The sequence below is a fragment of the Pongo pygmaeus genome, chromosome 11, assembly GCF_028885625.2.
Source record: "Pongo pygmaeus isolate AG05252 chromosome 11, NHGRI_mPonPyg2-v2.0_pri, whole genome shotgun sequence".
Classification (NCBI taxonomy): Eukaryota; Metazoa; Chordata; class Mammalia; order Primates; family Hominidae; genus Pongo; species Pongo pygmaeus.
In genome coordinates, this window is record NC_072384.2 from 139,143,559 (window position 1) to 139,162,862 (window position 19,304).

At 48.4% G+C, this 19,304-nt stretch overlaps 1 long non-coding RNA gene across 1 annotated transcript in view; it reads right to left on the bottom strand.

Moving 5' to 3' along the window:
• LOC129031644 (uncharacterized) overlaps positions 1 to 19,304 on the bottom strand; it is a 40,903-nt gene that overhangs the window by 19,674 nt on the left and 1,925 nt on the right. Inside the window, exon 2 of the long non-coding RNA XR_008501079.1 lies at positions 16,841 to 16,977. This is a non-coding gene — a long non-coding RNA (uncharacterized LOC129031644). The remainder of the gene's footprint in view (positions 1 to 16,840; positions 16,978 to 19,304) is intronic.

A 19,304-nucleotide genomic window follows, 5' to 3' on the forward strand; every position in this document is an offset into this window, starting at 1 on the left:
CAGAGAGCCAGTAAATCCACAGCCACATGGCTGGTCATGGAACAAGATTGGCTGAGAAAGAAGGTTTTGGAAGGTAAGAGGTTCATTTCAGATCTTCCCTTAAAGGCGCCCTGAGGCATCTTCTTTAACAAGAGCATCAAAGAGGAGGTTTCTGGTAGGAAGCTCTCTCTTGCATGCTGAGCAGAACGGGCCGGCCATGCCAGGTGCTGCTTTGCTTTGTTTGAACAAAGGTCCTGGGGTCCTCACAGTGAGACACGGTTCTCACTTCTCATCTCTGCTCTCAAGGCCTTTGTGATCTTTGTGCTATCCTATTGAAGACAGGTAGAGGAGAGGAGCAGAGGACCCCAAACAAGTCCCTGTTCAGCCTGGACACCTGGGAAAGGGAGGAGTGCGGAAGAGGGAAGGAAGCTAGCTGGGGGACAGTGAACACCGATGTATGTGCAGATTCAATCAGCAGCGATCTGTGAGTCAGAGGCTCTCAACATGCTCCAAAGCAAAGCTGGGTAAACACTGCCACTTTTTGTTTGCGTTGAGAGTTAGCTGCCTGCAAGCACATTAGGAAACCCTGGCAAAGAGCATTCTAAATGCATGTGGTGCCTTTGAGTTTATTTGTCTCAATTTATTCCAGTTACATTTGAGCATGGCATGATTATACATCTCACACTGATTGAAGACCTTGGGCCTGTGTGGCAGGCAGGGGAAGAAGTGGGGGAGGAAGAGGGTTTCCTAGCACCATCTAATTTAAAGCACCTTTAGCTGAGTGGTGCAGTGAAAAGGATGTGGCTAAAACAAATAAAAATCATAGCAGGATCAAAGTACACGCACAGATTTATTCCTTCTGGAAGCAGCTTCTCTTTCCCTCTCCCCCTCTCCTCTTCCCTTGTTTTCCCCTCCTTTGAGTCCCAGCGATTCTTTCATGGCAGAACTCCAGGATGGCCTTGTCTCCTTGCAACGCAATCACAGTTTCATCTCTGATTGATGGGGCGAAGGCACCGGCACCGTGGGTTTGAAGGAGATCTAAGGGCCTTCCTAATTTCATGGTGGGCATGTGAAGTGTCACATTAATCAGCGCTCTTTATGAGCAGTTCAAAGACAGTCATAGATGTTGGGAAGATGCCTGTTTGAAGCACAGAGCCAAGGGATTTCAGGATTTTATCAACAACCTGCGGGTTCCACCTCCTCTCCCCAGTGCACCTCTTGCCTGACTGCTGGGTGGAATTTTACATGAGAATCATACAGAGCTAAAGGAGCCTACGATACCATCCAGTTCCAACCCACACTTTACATAGGAATCAGCAGAGGCTGGGAGTCTCTCTTGGGGTCACACAGAAAGCCATCTAGTCTGGAAGCAGTGGGTTATTCAAGCCTCCTGGTTGCGTGTGACAACTCAAATAAGGTTAAGCACTGATATAGTTTGGCTCTTTGTCCCCAACCAAATCTCATGTCGAATTGTAATTCCCAGTGTTGGGGAAGTGGACTGGTTGGAGGTGATTGGATCATGGGGGCAGATTTCCCCCTTGCGTTCTTGTGATGGTGAATGAGTTCTCAGGAGACCTGGTTGTTTGAAAGTGTGTGGCACCTCCCTCTTTGCTTTCTTCCTCCTTCTCCAGACACATGAAGACATGCCTGCTTCCCCTTTGCTTTCTGCCATGATCGTAAGTTTCCTGAGGCCTCCCCAGCCCTGCAGAACTGTGAGTAATTTAAACCTCTTTCCTTTATAAATTATCCAGTCTCAGGCAGTTCTTCATAGCATCATGAGAATGGAATAAAACAGTAAATTGATACTGGGTAGTGGGGCGCTGCTATAAAGATACTAAAAAGTGTGGAAGTGACTTTGGAACTGGGTAACAGGCAGAGGTTGGAACAGTTTGGAGGGCTCAGAAGAAGACAGGAAGATGTCTTCCAGGAAAGTTGGAACTTACTAGAGACTTGTTTAATGGTTTTGACCAAAATGCTGATAGTGATGTGGACAATGAAGTCCAGGCTGAGGTGGTCTCAGATGGAGATGAGGAACTTTTTGGGAACTGGAATAAAGATGACTCTTGCTACATTTTAGCAAAGAGACTGGCAGTATTTTGCCCTTGCCCTAAAGATCGGTGGAATTTTGAACTTGAGAGAGATGATTTAGGGTATCTGGCAGAAGAAATTTCTAAGCAGCAAAGCATTCAAGAGGTGACTTGGGTGCTGTTAAAAGCATTCAGTTTTATGTACTCACAAAGATATGGTTTGGAATTAAAACTTATGTTTAAGAGGGAACCAGAACATAAAAGTTAGGAAAATTTGCAGCCTGATGATGTGATAGAAAAGAAAAACCCATTTTCGGAGAAGAAATTCAAGCCAGCTGGAGAAATTTGCATCAGTAATGAAAAGCCAAATGTTAATCACCAAGACAACGGGGAAACTGTCTCCAGGGCATGTCAGAGTTCTTCACAGCAGCCCCTCCCATCACAGGCCCAGAGGCCTAGGAGGAAAAAAAGGTTTCATGGGCTAGGCCTAGGGCCTTGCTGCTTTGTGTAGTATAGGGATTTGGTGATAGTGAGTTCCAGCTGTGGCTAAAGGGGCCAACATAGAGCTCAGGCTGTTGCTTCAGAGGGTGCAAGCCCCAAGCCTTGGTGGCTTACACGTGGTCTTGGAGCTGTGGGTGTACAGGAGTCAAAATTGAGGTTTGGGAACCTCAGCTTAGATTTCAGAGGATGTATGGAAATGCCTGGATGTCCAGGCAGAAGTCTGCTGTAGGGGCAAAGCCCTCATGGAGAACCTCTGCTAGGGCATTGAAGAAGGGAGATGTGGGGTTGGAGCCCCCACCAGGAGTCCCCACGGGGGTGCTGCCCAGTTGAACTGTGAGAGGAGGGCCACCATCCTTCAGACCCCAGAATGGTAGATCTGCTGACAGCTTGCACTGTGCACCTGGAAATGCCTCAGACACTCAATGCCATCTTGTGAAAGCAAAGCCACAGGGGTGAAGCAGTCCAAGGCCATGGGAGTCCACCTCTTGCATCAGCATGACCTGGATGTGAGACATGGAGTCAAAGGAGATTATTTTGGAACTTTAAGGTTTGGTTACTGCCCTGTTGGATTTTGGACTTGGGTGGGGCCTGGAGCCTCTTTGTTTTGGCCAATTTCTCTCATTTGGAATGGGTGTATTTGTCCAATGCCTGTATCTCCATTGTATCTTGGAAGTAATTAACTCACTTTTGATTTTACAGGCTCATAGGCAGAAGGAATTTGCCTTGTCTCAGATGAGACTTTAGATTTGGACTTTGGGGATAATGATGGAATGAATTAAGACCTTAGGGGACTGTTGGAAATACATAATTGTGTTTTGAAATGTGAGGACATATTTTAAAGGGACCTTGAATGGAATAACATGGTTTGGCTGTGTCCCACCCAAATCTCATCTTGAATTGTAGTTCTCATAATCCCCATGTGTCATGGGAGGGACCTGGTAGGAGGTAATTAAATCATGGGGGTGTTTATTAGTCCGATCTCACACTGCTGTAAAGAACTGTCCAAGACTGGGTAATTTATAAAGAAAGAAGGCTTAAATGACTCATAGTTCTGCGGGGCTGAGGAGGCCTCAAACAACTTACAATCAAAGTGGAAGGAAGTAAACACGTTCTTCTTTACAGGATGGCAGGAAGGAGAAGTGCCAAGTAAATGGGGGAAAAGCTCCTTATAAAACCATCAGATCTGAAAACTAACTCACTATCATGAAAACAGCATGGAGGTAACTCCCTCCATGATTCAGTTACCTCCCACAGGGTCCCTTCTATGACATGTGGGGATTATGGGAGCTACAATTCAAGATGAGATTTGGGTGGGGACATGACCAAACCATATCACTGCACCTCAGGGATGATCCAAGACACTTCCTGGTACAGTGCTCACACCTCAGGGATGAGCCAAGAGACCTCCTGGTGCAGTGCTCACACCTCAGGAATGACCCAAGACATCTCCTAGTGTAGTGGTCCTACCTCAGGGATGATCCAAGACACCTCGTGGTGCAGTGCTCACACTTCAGAAATGATCCAAGAAACCTCCTGGTGTAGTGATCCTACCTCAGGGGTGATCCAAGACATCTCCTGGTGCAGTGCTCACACCTCAGGGATGATCGAAGACACCTCTTGGTGCAATGCTCCCACCTCAGGGATGATCCAAGACACCTCCTGGTGCAGTGCTCCCACCTCAGGGATGATCCAAGACACCTCCTGGTGCAGTGCTTACAATTCAGGGCTGATCCAAGACACCTCCTGATACAGTGCTCACAACTCAGGCATAATCCAAGACACCCCCTGGCGGAGTACTCCCTTCTTAGGGATGAGCCAAGACAACTGCTTGTGCAGTACTCACACCTCAGGCACAATCCAAGACACTTGCTGGTGCAGTGTTCTGACCTCAAGGATGATAAAATACACTTCCTGGTGCAGTGCTGACAATTCAGGCATCATCCAAGAGACCTTCTGGTGCAGTGCCTACATGTCAGGTTTGATCCAAACATCTCCTGGTGTAGTGCTCTGACCTCGGGGATGATACAAGATACCTCCTGGTGCAGTACTCACACCTCAGGAATGATCCAAGACAACTCCTGGTGCAGTGCTTCCACCTCAGGGATGATCCAAGACACCTCGTGGTGTGGTACTCCCACCTCAAAGATGATCCAAGACTCCTGGTGTGGTGCTCCCACCTAGGGATAATCCAAACACCTCCTAGTGCAGTGCTCACATCTCAGGCATGATCAAAGACACCTCCTGGTGCAGTGCTCAAGCCTTAGGGATGATTCGTGATGCCTTTTGATGCAGTGTTCACACTTCAGGGATGATCCAATACACCTTCTGGTGCAGTGCTCCCTCCACAGGGATGATACAGGACACCTCCTGGTACAATGGTCACACCTCAGAAGTGATTCAAGACAGCTCCTGGTGCAGTGCTCACACCTCAGAGGTGAATCAAGACACCTCTGGTGCAATGCTCACACCTCAGGGATGAATCAAGACACCTCCTGGTGTAGTGCTAACACCTCAGGGCTGATTCAAGACACCTCCTGGTGCAGCACCTCCACCTCAGGAATGATTCAAGATACCTACTGGTACAGTGCCTGCACCTCAGGGATGATCTGAGACATCTCCTGGTGCAATGTTCACACCTCAAGGATGATCCAAGACATCTCCTGGTGCAGTGCTCACACTTCAGCGATGATTCACAACACCTCCTGGTGCAGTGCTTACACTTCAGCGACGATCCAAGACACCTCATGATGCAGTGCCTGCACCTCAGAAATGATCCAAGACACCTCCTGGTGTAGTGCTCCCTCCTCAGGGATGATCCAAGACACCCCTCGTGTAGCGCTCCCACCTAAAGGATGATCTGAGACATCTGCTGGTGCAGTGCTTGCATCTTAGCAATGATCCAAGACACCTTCTAGTGCAGTGCTCACAAGTCAGGGTTGATCTAAGACACCTCCTTGTGCAGTGCTTCCACCTCAGCAATGATACAAGACACCTCCTGGTGCAGTGATCCCCCCTCATGGATGATTGGGGACACATCCTGTTGCAGTGCTCACACCTCAGGGATGATCCAAGACACTTCCTGTTGTAGTGCTCCCACCTCAGGGGAGATCCAAGACACCTCCTGGTGCACTACACTCTCCTCAAAAATCATTCCAGATACCTCCTGGTGCAGTGCTCACACCTCAGTGATGATCCAAGAGATCTCCTGATGCAGTGCTCCCATATCAGGGATGATCCAAGACACCTTCTGGTGCACTGCCTGCATCCCAGGGATGATCCAAGACAACTCCTGGTGCAGTGCTTATACCACATGGATGATCCAAGACACCTCCTGTTGCAACTGAGACATGATCCAAGATGCCTCCTGGTGCAGTGGTCATGCTTAGGCATGATTCAAGACACCTCCTGGTGTAGTGCTCAAACCTCAGAGATGATTTAAGACACCTCCTGGTGCAGTGCTCACAACTCAGACATGATCCAAGACACTTCCTGGTGAGGTGTTCACATCTCACGGATGATCCAAGATACCTCCTGGTGAGGTGCTCACACCTCAGGGATGAATCAAGACACCTCCTGGTTCAGTGCTCACAATTCAGGGATGATCCTAGACACATCCTGGTGCAGTGCTCACACTGCAGGCCTGACATAAGACACTTCTGGGTGCAATGTTCACACCTCAGGGATGATCCAAGACACCTCCTAGTGCAGTGCTCACACCTCAGGGATGATCCAAAATACCTCCTGATGCAGTGCTCACAACTCAGGCATGATTCAAAATACCTCCTGGTGCAGTGCTCACACTCAGGCATAATACAAGAAACCTCCTGGTGTGGTGCTGAGACCTTATGGATGACCCCAAACACCTCTTGGTGTAGTGCTCACACTCAGGGATGACCCAAGACAATTCCTGGTACAGTGCTCACACCTTAAGGGTGATCCAAAACACATCCTGATGCAGTGCCCACACAACTCAGGCATCATTCAAGGTCCATCCTGGTGAGATGCTCACACTCAGGCATGATCTAAGACACCTCCTGGTGCAGTGCTCACATCTCAAGCATTATCCAACACACTTCTTGGTGTAGTGCTCCCACCTTAAGGATGATGGGAAATACCTCCTTGTGCAGTTTTCACACTACAGGGATGATCCAAGACACCACCTGGTGCAGTGCTCACACCTCAGGGATGTTCCAAAACACCCCCTGTTACAGTGGTTACAACTCAGGCATGATCCAAGACACCACCTCGTGCAGTGCTCACACCTCAGGGATGCTCCAAAACACCTCTTGGTGCAGTGCTCAAAACTCAGATATGATATAAGACACCTCCTGGTGCAGTGGTCACAACTCAGACATGATCCATAATACCTTCTGGTGCAGTGCTCACACCTAGGGATGATCCAAAAAACCACGTGGTGCAGTGCTTACACTCAGGCATGATCCAAGACACCTCTTGAAACAGTGCTCTCAACTCGGGGATGATCCAAGAGACCTCCTGGTCCAGTGCTCACACCTTAGGGATGATCCAAAACATCTTCTGATGCAGTGCTCACATCTCTGGCATGATTTGAGATACCTCCTGGTGCAGTGGTCCTACCTAGGAATGATCCAAAAAGACACCTGGTGCAGCGTTCGCACTCGGGCATAATACAAGACACTCCTTTGTGCAGTGCTTACACCTCAGGGATGATCCAAGACATCTCCTGGTGTGGTGCTCACACCTCAGGGATGATCCAAGACACCCCCTGGTGCAGTGCTTGCACCTCAGGGATGATCCAAAACACCTCATGATGCAGTGTGCACAACTCAGGCATGATTCAAAATACCTCTTGGTGCAGTGCTCACACTCAGGCATGATCCAACACAATTCCTGGTGTAGTGCTCTCACCCCAGGGATGATTAAATTTTTTTTCTTTGTGTAATTCTTTCTTTGTGTAATTCTCACACTACAGAGATGATCCAAGACACCACCTGGTGCAGTGCTCACACCTCAGGGATGTTCCAAAACACCCTCTGGTACAGTGGTCACAACTCACGCATGATACAAAACACCCCCTGGTGCATGGGTCACACCTCAGACATGATAAAAGACACTTCTGGGTGAAATGTTCACACCTCAGGTATGATGATCCAAAGACCTCCTGGTGCAGTGCTCTTACCTCAGGGATGATTCAAGACACGTCCTGTCACAGTGTTCACCCCTCATGGATGATTCAAGACACCCCCTGGTACAGTGATCACACCTCAGAGATGATCCAAAACATCTCCTGGTGCGGTGCTCATAACTCTGGCATGATGGTGCAGTGGTCACACCTAGGAATCATCCAAAAAGCCACCTGGTGCAGTGTTCACACTCAGGCATAATACAAAACACTTCCTGGTGCAGTGCTCATACCTCAGGGATGATCCAAGACACCTCCTTGTGTAGTACTCACACCTCAAGGATGATCCAAGACACCTCCTGGTGCGGTATTCACACCTTATGGAGAAACCCAAACACCCCCTGATGCAGTGCTCACACTCAGGGATGATCCAAGACAATTCCTGGTGCAGTGCTCACACCTTAAGGGTGATCCAAAACACGTCCTGATGCAGTGCACACACAACTCAGGCATGATCCAAGGTACATCCTGGTGAGGTGCTCACATTCAGGCATCATCTAAGAGACCTCCTGGTGCAGTGCTTACACCCCCGGTATGATCCAACACACTTCCTAGTATAGTGCCTCCAACTCAAGGATGATTGAAAACATCCTGTAGTGTGCAGTTCTCACACTACAGGGATGATCCAAGACACCTCCTGCTGCAGTGATCATACCTCAGCAATGATCCAGGACACCACCTGGCGCAGTGCTCACACCTCAGGGATGTTCCAAAACACCCCCTGGTGCAGTGGTCACAACTCAGGCATGATCCAAGACACCTCCTCGTGCAGTGCTCACACCTCAGGGATGCTCCAAAACACCTCTTGGTTCAGTGGTCACAACTCAGGCATGATCCAAGACACCTCCTGGTGCAGTGCTCACACCTCAGGGATGCTCCAAGACACCTCTTGGTGCAGTGATCACAACTCAGATATGAATTAAGACACCCCTTGGTGCAGTGATCACACTCAGACATGATCCAAGATACCTCCTGGTGCAGTGGTCACACCAAGGGATGATCCTAAAAACCACCTGCTACAGTGCTAACACTCAGGCATGACCCACGACACCTTCTAATCCAGTGCTCCCATCTCAGGGATAATCCAAAACATCTCCTGATGCAGTGCTCACAACTCTGGCATGATCCGAGATACCTCCTCGTGCAGTGGTCACACCTAGGAATGATCCAAAGAACCACTTAGTGCAGTGTTCACACTCAGGCATAATACAAGACACTTCCTGGTGCAGTGCTCACACCTCGGGGATGATCCAAACCACTTCCTGGTGTAGTGCTCAACCCATAGGGATGATCCAAGACACCTTCTGGTGCAGTGCTCCCACCTCAGGGATGATTCAAGACACCTCCTGGTGCAGTACTCACACTTCAGGCATGATCTAAGATACCCCCTGTTACAGTACTCCCTCCTCAGGAATGAGTTAAGAAACCTGATGGTCACGCATGATCAGGCATGATCCAAGACACTTGTGATGCAGTGCTCTGACCTCAGGAATAATGCAAAACAACTCCTGGTACAGTGCACACACCTCAGGGATGACCCAAGACATGTCCTGGTGCAGTCCTCACACTTTAGGGATGATAAGACACTTTCTGGTGCAGTGCTCAAACCTCAGGCATAATCCAAGAGACCTCCTGGTGCAGTGCCTGCACCTTAGAGATGATCAGAAACACCTCCTGGTGCAGTGTTGACACCTCAGGTACGATTTAAGACACTTCCTGCTGCAGTGTTCACACCTGAGGGATGATCCAAGACACCTTCTGATGTAGTGCTGCCACTTCAGGGATGATCCAAGAGACCTCCTTGTGCAATGCCTGCACCTCAGGTTTGATCCAAAACACCTCATCCTGTAGTGATCTGATCTCAGAGACGATACAAGAGACCTCCTGGTGCATGGGTCACACCTCAGGCATGATAAGACACTTCTGGGTACAATGTTCACACCTCAGGGATGATCCAAGACACCTCTTGGTGTAGTACTCTTTCTTCTGATGATTCAAGACACCTGCTGGTGCAGTGCTCACATCCCAGGGAGGATCCAAGACACCTCCTGCTACAGTGTTCACACCTCAGGGATGATTCAAGACACTTCCTGATGCAGTTATCCTACCTCAGGAATGATTCAAGACACCTCCTGGTGCAATGCTCACACCTTTGAGATGATTCAAGACACCTGCTCGTAGAGTGTTCCACCTTCAGGAATGATCCAAGACAACTCCTGGTGCAGTGCTCACACTCAGGCATAATACAAGACACCTCTTGGTGCAGTGCTCACACCTCAAGGATGACTCAAGACACCTCCTGGAGTAGTGCTCCCCCAGGGATGATCCAAGACCCCTTTGGTGCACTGCTCTTACCTTAGGGATAATTCAAGATACCTCCTGGTGAAGTGCTCCCACCTCAGGGAAGATTTAAGGCACCTGCTGTTGTAGTGCTCCTACCTCAGGGATGATGCAACATGCAAGACACTTCCTGGTGAAATGCTCACACCTCAGGGATGCTCTAAGACACCTCCTGGTGTAGTGCTCACAATTCAGGGATGATCCTAAACACCTCCTGGTCCAGTGCTCACACCTCAGGTGTGATGCAAGACACCTCCTCTTGCAGTACTCCCTCCTTAGGAATTAGCCAAGACACCTGCTGGTGCAGTGCTCACACGTCAGGCATGATTCAAGACACTTGCAGGTGTAGTGCTCTCACCTAAGTGATGATCCAAGACACCTCCTGGTGCCGTGCTCCCAACTCAGGATGATAAAAGACACTTCCTGGTGCAGTGCTCAAACCTCATGCATAATCCTACAGATCTCCTGGTGCAGTGTCTGCACCTCAGGAATGATCCAAGACACCTTCTGGTGTAGTGCTCCCACCTCAGAGATTACTTAAGACACCTCCTGATGCAGTGGTTACAACTTAGTTAACATCCAAGATACCTCCTGGTGTAGTACTCCCTCTTCAGAGTTATCCAAAAAACCTCCTGGTGCGGTAGTCCCGTCTTGGGGATTAATGAAGACACCTCCCTGTGCAGTGCTCCCACCTCAGAGATTATTTCAGACACCTCCTGGTGCAGTGCTCACATCTCAGGGATGATGAAAGACACTTCCTGGTGCAGTGCTCAAACCTCAGGCATAATCCAAGAGACCTACTGGTGTAGTGCCTGCACCTCAGAGATGATACAAAACACCACCTGGTACATGGGGCACACCTCAGGCATGATATAAGATACTTCTGGGTGAAATGTTCACATGTCAGGTATGATGATCCAAAGACCTCCTGGTGAAGTGCTCACACCTCCGGGATGACCCAAGACCCGTCTTGGTACAGTGCTCACACCTCAGGCATGATCCAAGACATCTCTTGGTGTAGTGCTGTTTCCTCTTGATGATTCAGGACACCTCCTGGTACAGTGCTAACATCTCAGGGAGGATCCAAGACACCTCCTATTACAGTGCTCACACCTCAGAGATGATTCAAGACACTTCCTGGTGCAGTGATCCTACCTCAGGGATAATCCAAGACACCTCCTGGTGCAATGCTCACACCTCAAAAATGACCCAAAACACTGCCTGAAGTAGTGCTCTCTCCCCAGGGATGATCCAAGACATCTCCTGGTGCAGGGCTGCAATGTCAGGGATGATTGAAAACACCTTCTTGTGCAGTTCTCACATTACAGGGATGATCCAAGACATCTCCTGCTGCAGTGATCACACCTCAGTGATGATCCAAGGCACCACCTGGTGCAGTGCTCACACCTCAGGTATGTTACAAAACACCTGGTGCAGTGTTCCCAACTCAGGCATGATCAAAGACACCTCCTGATGCAGTGCTCACACCTCAGGGATGCTCCAAAACGCCTCTTGGTGCAGTGCTCACAACATAGATATGATTTAAGACTCCTCTTGGTGCAGCGATCACAACTCAGACATGATCCAAGATACTTCCTGGTGCAGTGCTCACACCTGGGGATGATCCAAAAAAACCCACCTGGTGCAGTGCTCACACTCAGGCATGATCCAAGACACCTCTTAGTGCAGTGCTTGCAACTCAGGGATAATCCAAGAGACCTCCTGGTCTAGTGCTAACGCCTCAGGGATGATCCAAAACACCTCCTGATGCAGTGCTCACAACTCAGGTATGATTCAAAATACCTCCTGGTGCAGTGCCCCCACTCAAGCATAAGACAAGAAACCTCCTGGTGCGGTGCTCACACCTTATAGATGACCTGAAACACCTCCTGGTGCAGTGCTCACACCCAGGAATGATCCAAGACAATTCCTGGTGCAGTGCTCACACCTCAAGGGTGATCCAAAACACGTCCTGATGCAGTGCACACAACTCAGGCATGATCCAAGGTACATCCTGGTGAGGTGCTCACACTCAGACATGATCTAAGACACCTCCTGGTGCAGTGCTCACACCTCGGGGATGTTCCAAAACACTTCCTGGTGTGGCGGTCATAACTCAGGCATGATCCAAGAAACTTCCTGGTGCAGTGCTCACACCTCAGGGATGCTCCAAAACACCTCTTGGTGCAGTGGTCACAACTCAGATATGATTTAAGACAACCCTTGGTGCAGTGGTCACAACTCAGATATGATTTAAGACAACCCTTGGTGCAGTGGTCACACTCAGACGTGATCCAAGATACTTCCTGGTGCAGTGCTCACACCTAGGGATGATCCAAAAAACCACCTGGTACAGTGCTCACACTCAGGCATGATCCAAGACACCTTCTAGTCCAGTGCTCAAACCTCAGGGATGATCCAAAACATCTCCTGATGCAGTGCTCACAACTCTGGCATGATCTGAGATACCTCCTGGTGCAGTGCTCATACCTAGGAATGATCCAAAAAACCACCTGGTGCAGTGTTCACACTCAGGCACAATACAAGACTCTTCCTCGTGCAGTGCTCACACCTCAGGGATGATCCAAACCACTTCCTGCTGTAGTGCTCAACGCACAGGGATAATCCAAGACACCTCCTGATGCAGTGCTCCCACCTCAGGGATGATCCAAGATACTCCCTTTTACAGTACTCCCTCCTCAGAGATGAGTTAAGACACTTGCTGGTCAGGCACAATCAAGCACAACCCAAGACACTTGTGATGCAGTGCTTTGACCTCAGGAATAATGCAAGACAACTCCTGGTGCAGTGCATACACCTCAGGGATGTCCGAAGACATGTCCTGGTGCAGTGCTGACACTTCAGCAATGATAAAAGACACTTCCTGGTGCAGTGCTCAAACCTCAGGCATAATCCAAGAGATCTCCTGGTGCAGTGCTGACACCTCAGGCATGATTTTAGACACTTCCTGGTTCAGTGTTCACACCTGAGGGATGATCCAATACACCTCCTGGTGCAGTGCTCCCACCTCAGGGAATGATCCAAGAGATCTCCTGGTGCTGTGCCTGATTCAAGACACCTCATGGTGTGGTGATCCCACCTCAGAGACTATACAAGAGACCTCCTGGTGCATGGGTGACACCTCAGGCATGATAAGACACTTCCAGGTGCAATGTTCTCACCTCAGGGATGATCCAAGACACCTCTTGGTATAGGGCTCTTTCCTTTGATGATTCAAGACACCTTCTGGTGCAGTGTTCACACCTCAGGGAGGATCCAAGACACCTCCTGTTACAGTGCTCACACCTCAGGGATGATGCAAGACACTTCCTGATGAGTGATCCCACCTCAGCAATTATCCAAGACACCTCCTGGTGCAATGCTTACACCTCTGAGATGATCCAAGATACCTGCTGGTACAGTGCTCAACCTTCAGGAATGATCCAAGACACCTCCAAGTGCAGTGCTCACACGCAGGCATAGTACAAGATGCCTCTTGGTGCACTGCTAACATCTCAGGGATGACCCATGATGCCTCCTGGAGTAGTACTCCCTCCCCAGGGATGAACCAAGACCCCTTTGGTGCACTGCTCTTACCTTAGGGATGAATCATGATACCTCCTGGTGAAATGCTCCCACCTCAGGAAAGATCCAAGACACCTGCTGGTGTAGTGCTCCTACCTCAGGGATGATGCAACATGCAAGACACTTCCTGGTGAAATGCTCCCGCCTCAGGGATGCTCTAAGACACCTCCTGGTGTAGTGCTCACAATTCAGGGATGATCCTAGACACCTTCTGGTGCAGCACTCACACCTCAGGTGTGATGCAAGACACCTCCTCGTGCAGTACTCCCTCCTCAGGGATGAGCTAAGACACCTGCTGGTGCAGTGCTCACATGTCAGGCATAATACAAGACACCTTTTGGTGCCATGCTCACACCTCAAGGATGACCGAAGACACCTCCTGGAGTAGTGCTCTCTCCCCAGGGATGATCCAAGACATCTCCTGGAGAAGTGCTGCCACCTCAGGGATGAGTTAAGACCCGTTTGGTGCAGTACTCTTACCTTAGGGATGACTGAAGACACCTCCTGGTGAAGTGTCCACACCTCAGGAATGATCCAAGATACCTCCTGGTGTTGTGCTCCTACCTCAGGGATGATGCAACATGCAACACACTTCCCAGTGCAGTGCTCCCACCTCAGGGATGCTCCATGACACTTCCCAGTGCAGTGCTCCCACCTCAGGAATGATCCTAGATGCCTCCTGGTAAAGTGATCACACTTCAGGCGTGATGCAAGACACCTCCTGGTGCAGTGCTCCCAACTCAGGGTTGATAAAAGACACTTCCTGGTGCAGTGCTCAAACCTCAGGCATAATCCTACAGACCTTTTGGTGCAGTGTCTGCACCTCAGGGATGATCCAAGACACCTCCTGATGTAGTGCTCCCACCTCAGAGATTACTTAAGACACCTTCTGGTGCAGTGGTTACAACTCAGTTATCATCCAAGATACCTCCTGGTGCAGTGCTCCCTCCTCAGGATTGTCCAAAAAATCTCCTGGTGCAGTAGTGCCTGCTGGGGGATGAATGAAGACACCTCCCTGTGCAGTGCTCTCACCTCAGAGATTATTTAACACACCTCCTTGTGCAGTGCTCACACCTCAGGGATGATAAAAGACACTTCCTAGTGCAGTGCTCAAACCACAGACATAATGCAAGAGACCTACTGGTGCAGTGCCTGCACCTCAGGGATGGTACAAAACACCTCCTGGTGCATGAATCACACCTCAGGCATGATATAAGACACTTCTGGGTGAAATGTTCACACGTCAGGTATGATAATCCAAAGACCTCCTGGTGAAGTGCTCACATCTCCTGGATGATCCAAGACACGTCTTGGTACAGTGCTCACACCTCAGGCATGATTCAAGACATCTCTTGGTGTTGTGCTCTTTTCTCTGTTGATTCAAGACACCTCCTGGTACAGTGCTCACACCTCAGGGAGGATCCAAGACACCTCCTGTTACAGTGCTCACACCTTAGGGATGATTCAAGACACTTCCTGATGCAGTGATCCTACCTCAGGGATGATCCAAGACACCTCTTGGTGCAATGCTCACACCTCTGAGATGATCCAAGATACCTGCTGGTACAGTGTTCAACTTTCAGGAATGATCCAAGACACCTCCTGGTGCAGTGTTCACAGTCAGGCATAATACAAGACACCTCTTGGTGCAGTGCTCACACCTCAAGGATGACCCGAGACACCTCCTGGCATAGTGCTCTCTTTCCAGGGATGATCCAAGACATCTCCTGGTGCACTGCTCCCACTTTAGGGATGATCCAAGACCCCTTTGATGCACTGCTCTTACCTTAGGAATGATTGAAGACACCTCCTGGTGAAGTGCCCACACCTCAGGGATGATCCGAGATACCTCCTGGTGTAGTGCTCCTACCTCAGGGACAATGCAACATGCAAGACACTTCCTGGTGCAATGCTCCCAATTCAGGGATGATCCTTGACACCTCCTGGTACAGTGCTCACACCTCAGGTGTGATGCAAGACACTTCCTCTTGCAGTACTTCCTCCTCAGGGATGAGCCAAGACATCTGCTGGTGCAGTGCTCACATGTCAGGCATGATCCAAGGCACTTGCAGGTGCAGTGCTCCCACCTAAGTGATGATCTGAGACACCTCCTGGTGCAGTGCTCCCAACTCAGGGTTGATAAAAGACACTTCCTGGTGCAGTGCTCAAACCTCAGGCATAATCCTACAGATCTCCTGGTGCAGTGTCTGCACCTCAGGGATGATCCAAGACACCTCCTGGTGTAGTACTTCCACCTCAGAGATTATTTAAGACACTTCTTGGTGCAGTGGTTACAACTCAGTTATCTTCCAAGATACCTCCTGGTGCAGTGCTCCCTCCTCAGGGTTATCCAAAAAGCCCCCTGGTGCAGTAGTTCCTTCTTGGGGATGAATGAAGACACCTCCTTTTGCAGTGCTCCCACCTCAGAGATTATTTAAGAAACCTCCTGGTGCGGTGCTCACACCTCTGGGATGATAAAAGACACTTCCTGATGCAGCGCTCAAACCTCAGGCATAATGCAAGAGACCTACTGGTGCAGTGCCTGCACCTCAGGGATGGTACAAAACACCTCCTGGTGCATGAATCACACCTCAGGAATGATATAAGCCACTTCTGGGTGAAATGTTCACACGTCAGGTATGATGATCCAAAGACCTCCTGGTGAAGTGCTCTTACCTCCGGGAATATTCAAAACACCTCCTCTTACAGTATTCACCCCTCAGGGATGATTCCAGACACCCCCTGGTACAGTGATCACACCTCAGGCATGATCCAAGACACCTCTTGGTGTAGTGCTCACCCCTCAGGGAGGATCCAAGACACCTCCTGTTACAGTGCTCACACCTCAGGGATGATCCAAGACATTTCCTGGTGCAGTGATCACACCGAAGGGAAGATCCAAGACACCTCCTGTTACAGTGCTCACACCTCAAGGAGGATCACGCCTCAGGTATGATCCAAAACACCTCTTGATGTAATACTCCTTCTTCTGATGATTCATTCTGGCGCAGTGCCTGAACCTCAGGGATGACCCAAGACATCTCCTGATGCAGTGTTTTTACCTCAGGGATTATCCAAGACATCTGGTGCAGTGCTCACAACTCAGGCATGATCCAACATACCTCCTGGTGCAGTGCTCACACCTCAGGGATGATTCAAGACACTTCCTGGGGCAGTGCTCCCACCTCAGGGATGAATCAAGACCCCTTTGGTGCAGTGCTGTTACCTCAGGGATGATTCAACATACCTCCTGATGATGGGCTCACACCTCAGGAATGATCCAAGACACCTCCTGGTGCAGTGCCTGCATCTCAGGGATGATCCAAGGCACCCTTAGGTGCAGTGCTCACACCTCTAGTATGATGCATGGAATCTCACAAGCACCTAGTGATAAGAAAAGGATCATTTAGTAAAGGAACTTGTGAGGCTGGCCTCAGAATTATCTCAACATTGTGTTAGAAAGGCCAGTATTTGTAATTCTTCAGATGAAGAGTCTGTGAACCCAAGATTTTCTCCTAGCCAAAGTTCCTACTTGTATAATGCAGCAGAAGACAATATCTCATGTAAGAGAACTTGTTTCCCGTGTATGCACTTTTTCAATTAAACGATGTCATCAAGAGCAACAGCTATTACTACTATATGAAGATTTATTTCAACCAACCAAAAGATTAATCCAAATCATAAACTAAACATGGATTGGACAAAGAAAGGGCAGATGGTGAGCAGGGAATTCGTTTAAATGTGAAATGAAGTCCAAATAATAGTCTTGAGTCTGGACACACATCAGAACATAGACGTTTCCCTGATCACTAATCTAATCAGGTTATCATGTGGCTGATGGAGATTGTAAAGTGCCACCAATGATAAGGTAAGTGTCACTCTCAAAGAAGCTGAAAAGTTTTATATTACAATCTGAATGTTTGTGACCCCCCAGCCCCTACAAATTCATATATTGAAATTCTAACCCTTAAGGTGATGCTATTAGGACATGGGGCCTCTGGGAGGTGAGTAGGTCGAGGATGGTGCCTTCATAAATGGGATTAGTGCCCTTCTAAAAGGGACCCAAAAGAGCTTTTTGGTCCCTTCCACCATGTGAGAACACAGGAATAAGACACTGTTTATGAGCCAGAAAAATGGCCCTCGCCACACAATGAGTGTGCCTTGATCTTGGCATTTTAGGCTCCACAACTGTGAGAAATAAATTTTTATTATTTACAGGCTACTTAGTTCATAGTGTTTTGTTATAGCAGCTGAACAGACCAAGGCAGACTACACGTCTATTGTGGAATTAGTCACTTAACGTCTCTCTTCCCTTCTAGACTGCAGTCTCTCTGAGGACAGATTATTTATTCTGAGGACATATTTTGTTTTGTGTATGACTGAGCCACCAGCAGCAACAGAACCTGGAACTTAGGGAATAATCATTAAGTATTTTCTGAATAAATGTTAATAATTTTAATAAGATAAAAATCACAACAGATTAACCAAAATGGCAAAAAATGTGCAGAGAACACCAGCCAAAAATAGGTAGCTGGGGAAGTTGGAATAAGTGTAATTCTGCTAATTTACTCACTTTGTTTTGTTACAGTAGATCATAACGTTCAGAAACACAGGATAAGAAGTATTTTTAAAGTTATGAAGAGAATTAAGGCTGGGTGTGGTGGCTCATGCTTGGAATCCCAGCACTTTGGGAGGTCAAGGTGGGCAGACTGCTTGAGGCCAGGAGTTTGAGACCAGCCTGGGCAACATAGAGAGATCCCATCTCTACAAAATTAAAAAAAAAATTAGGTGGGTGTAGGGCTGTGCACCTGTGGTCCCAGCTGCTTGGGAGGCTGAGGCAGGAGGATCGCTTGAGCCCAGGAGTTCTGGGCTGCAATGAGCTGTTATGGGGCCACTGCACTTTAGCTTCCTCATGATCCTTTCGACATCCCACTCCACTCAGCAGAATTAACTTCTCCCCGTATTCATTTCATTATATTTATATAAAAAAGTATTACAATGAAAACAACCATGATGACTGTATTCTTCCAAGGTATAGGAGAGGACAGAGAGAAAGAAAACAACCTAACAATATATAAAACAACAATGGAAGAAAACCCCTAGGAAGCATTCCACCAGGAGATTGAAATAAGATCCTATAACATAAGACCAAATGTATCAATTATAATTATAAATCTAAATGGGATAAATTTACCCATTTTAAGAAAAAGACTCTCAGGGGCCACATAAACCCAAGACTTTTTGTATGTTTACAATAAGAAAAATGAACACAGAATCATGAGAATATTTCCAAGTAAATAAAAAAGAAAATAAAACCCAGAGTGAAGTAGGAGTCACGATATTAATACCAGAAAATTTGAGTTCAAAGAAGAAAAACTGCATGAAGAGGGTTTCTTTTTGTTGATAAAATGTTCAATCCATAATGAAGTTATACACTTCCATAAAACTAAATATAATAGACAGTATTAATATTTATTTGAGAGGCCGGGCGTGTTGGCTCACGCCTGTAATCCCAGCACTTTGGGAGGCCAAGGTGGGTGGATCATGAGGTCAGGAGTTCAAGACCAAACTGCCCAAGATGGTGAAACCCCATCTCTACTAAAAATACAAAAATTAGCTGGGCGTGGTGGAGGGTGCCTGTAATCTCAGCTACTCGGGAGGCTGAGGCAGATAATTACTTGGACCCGGGAGGCAGAGGTTGCAGCAAGATC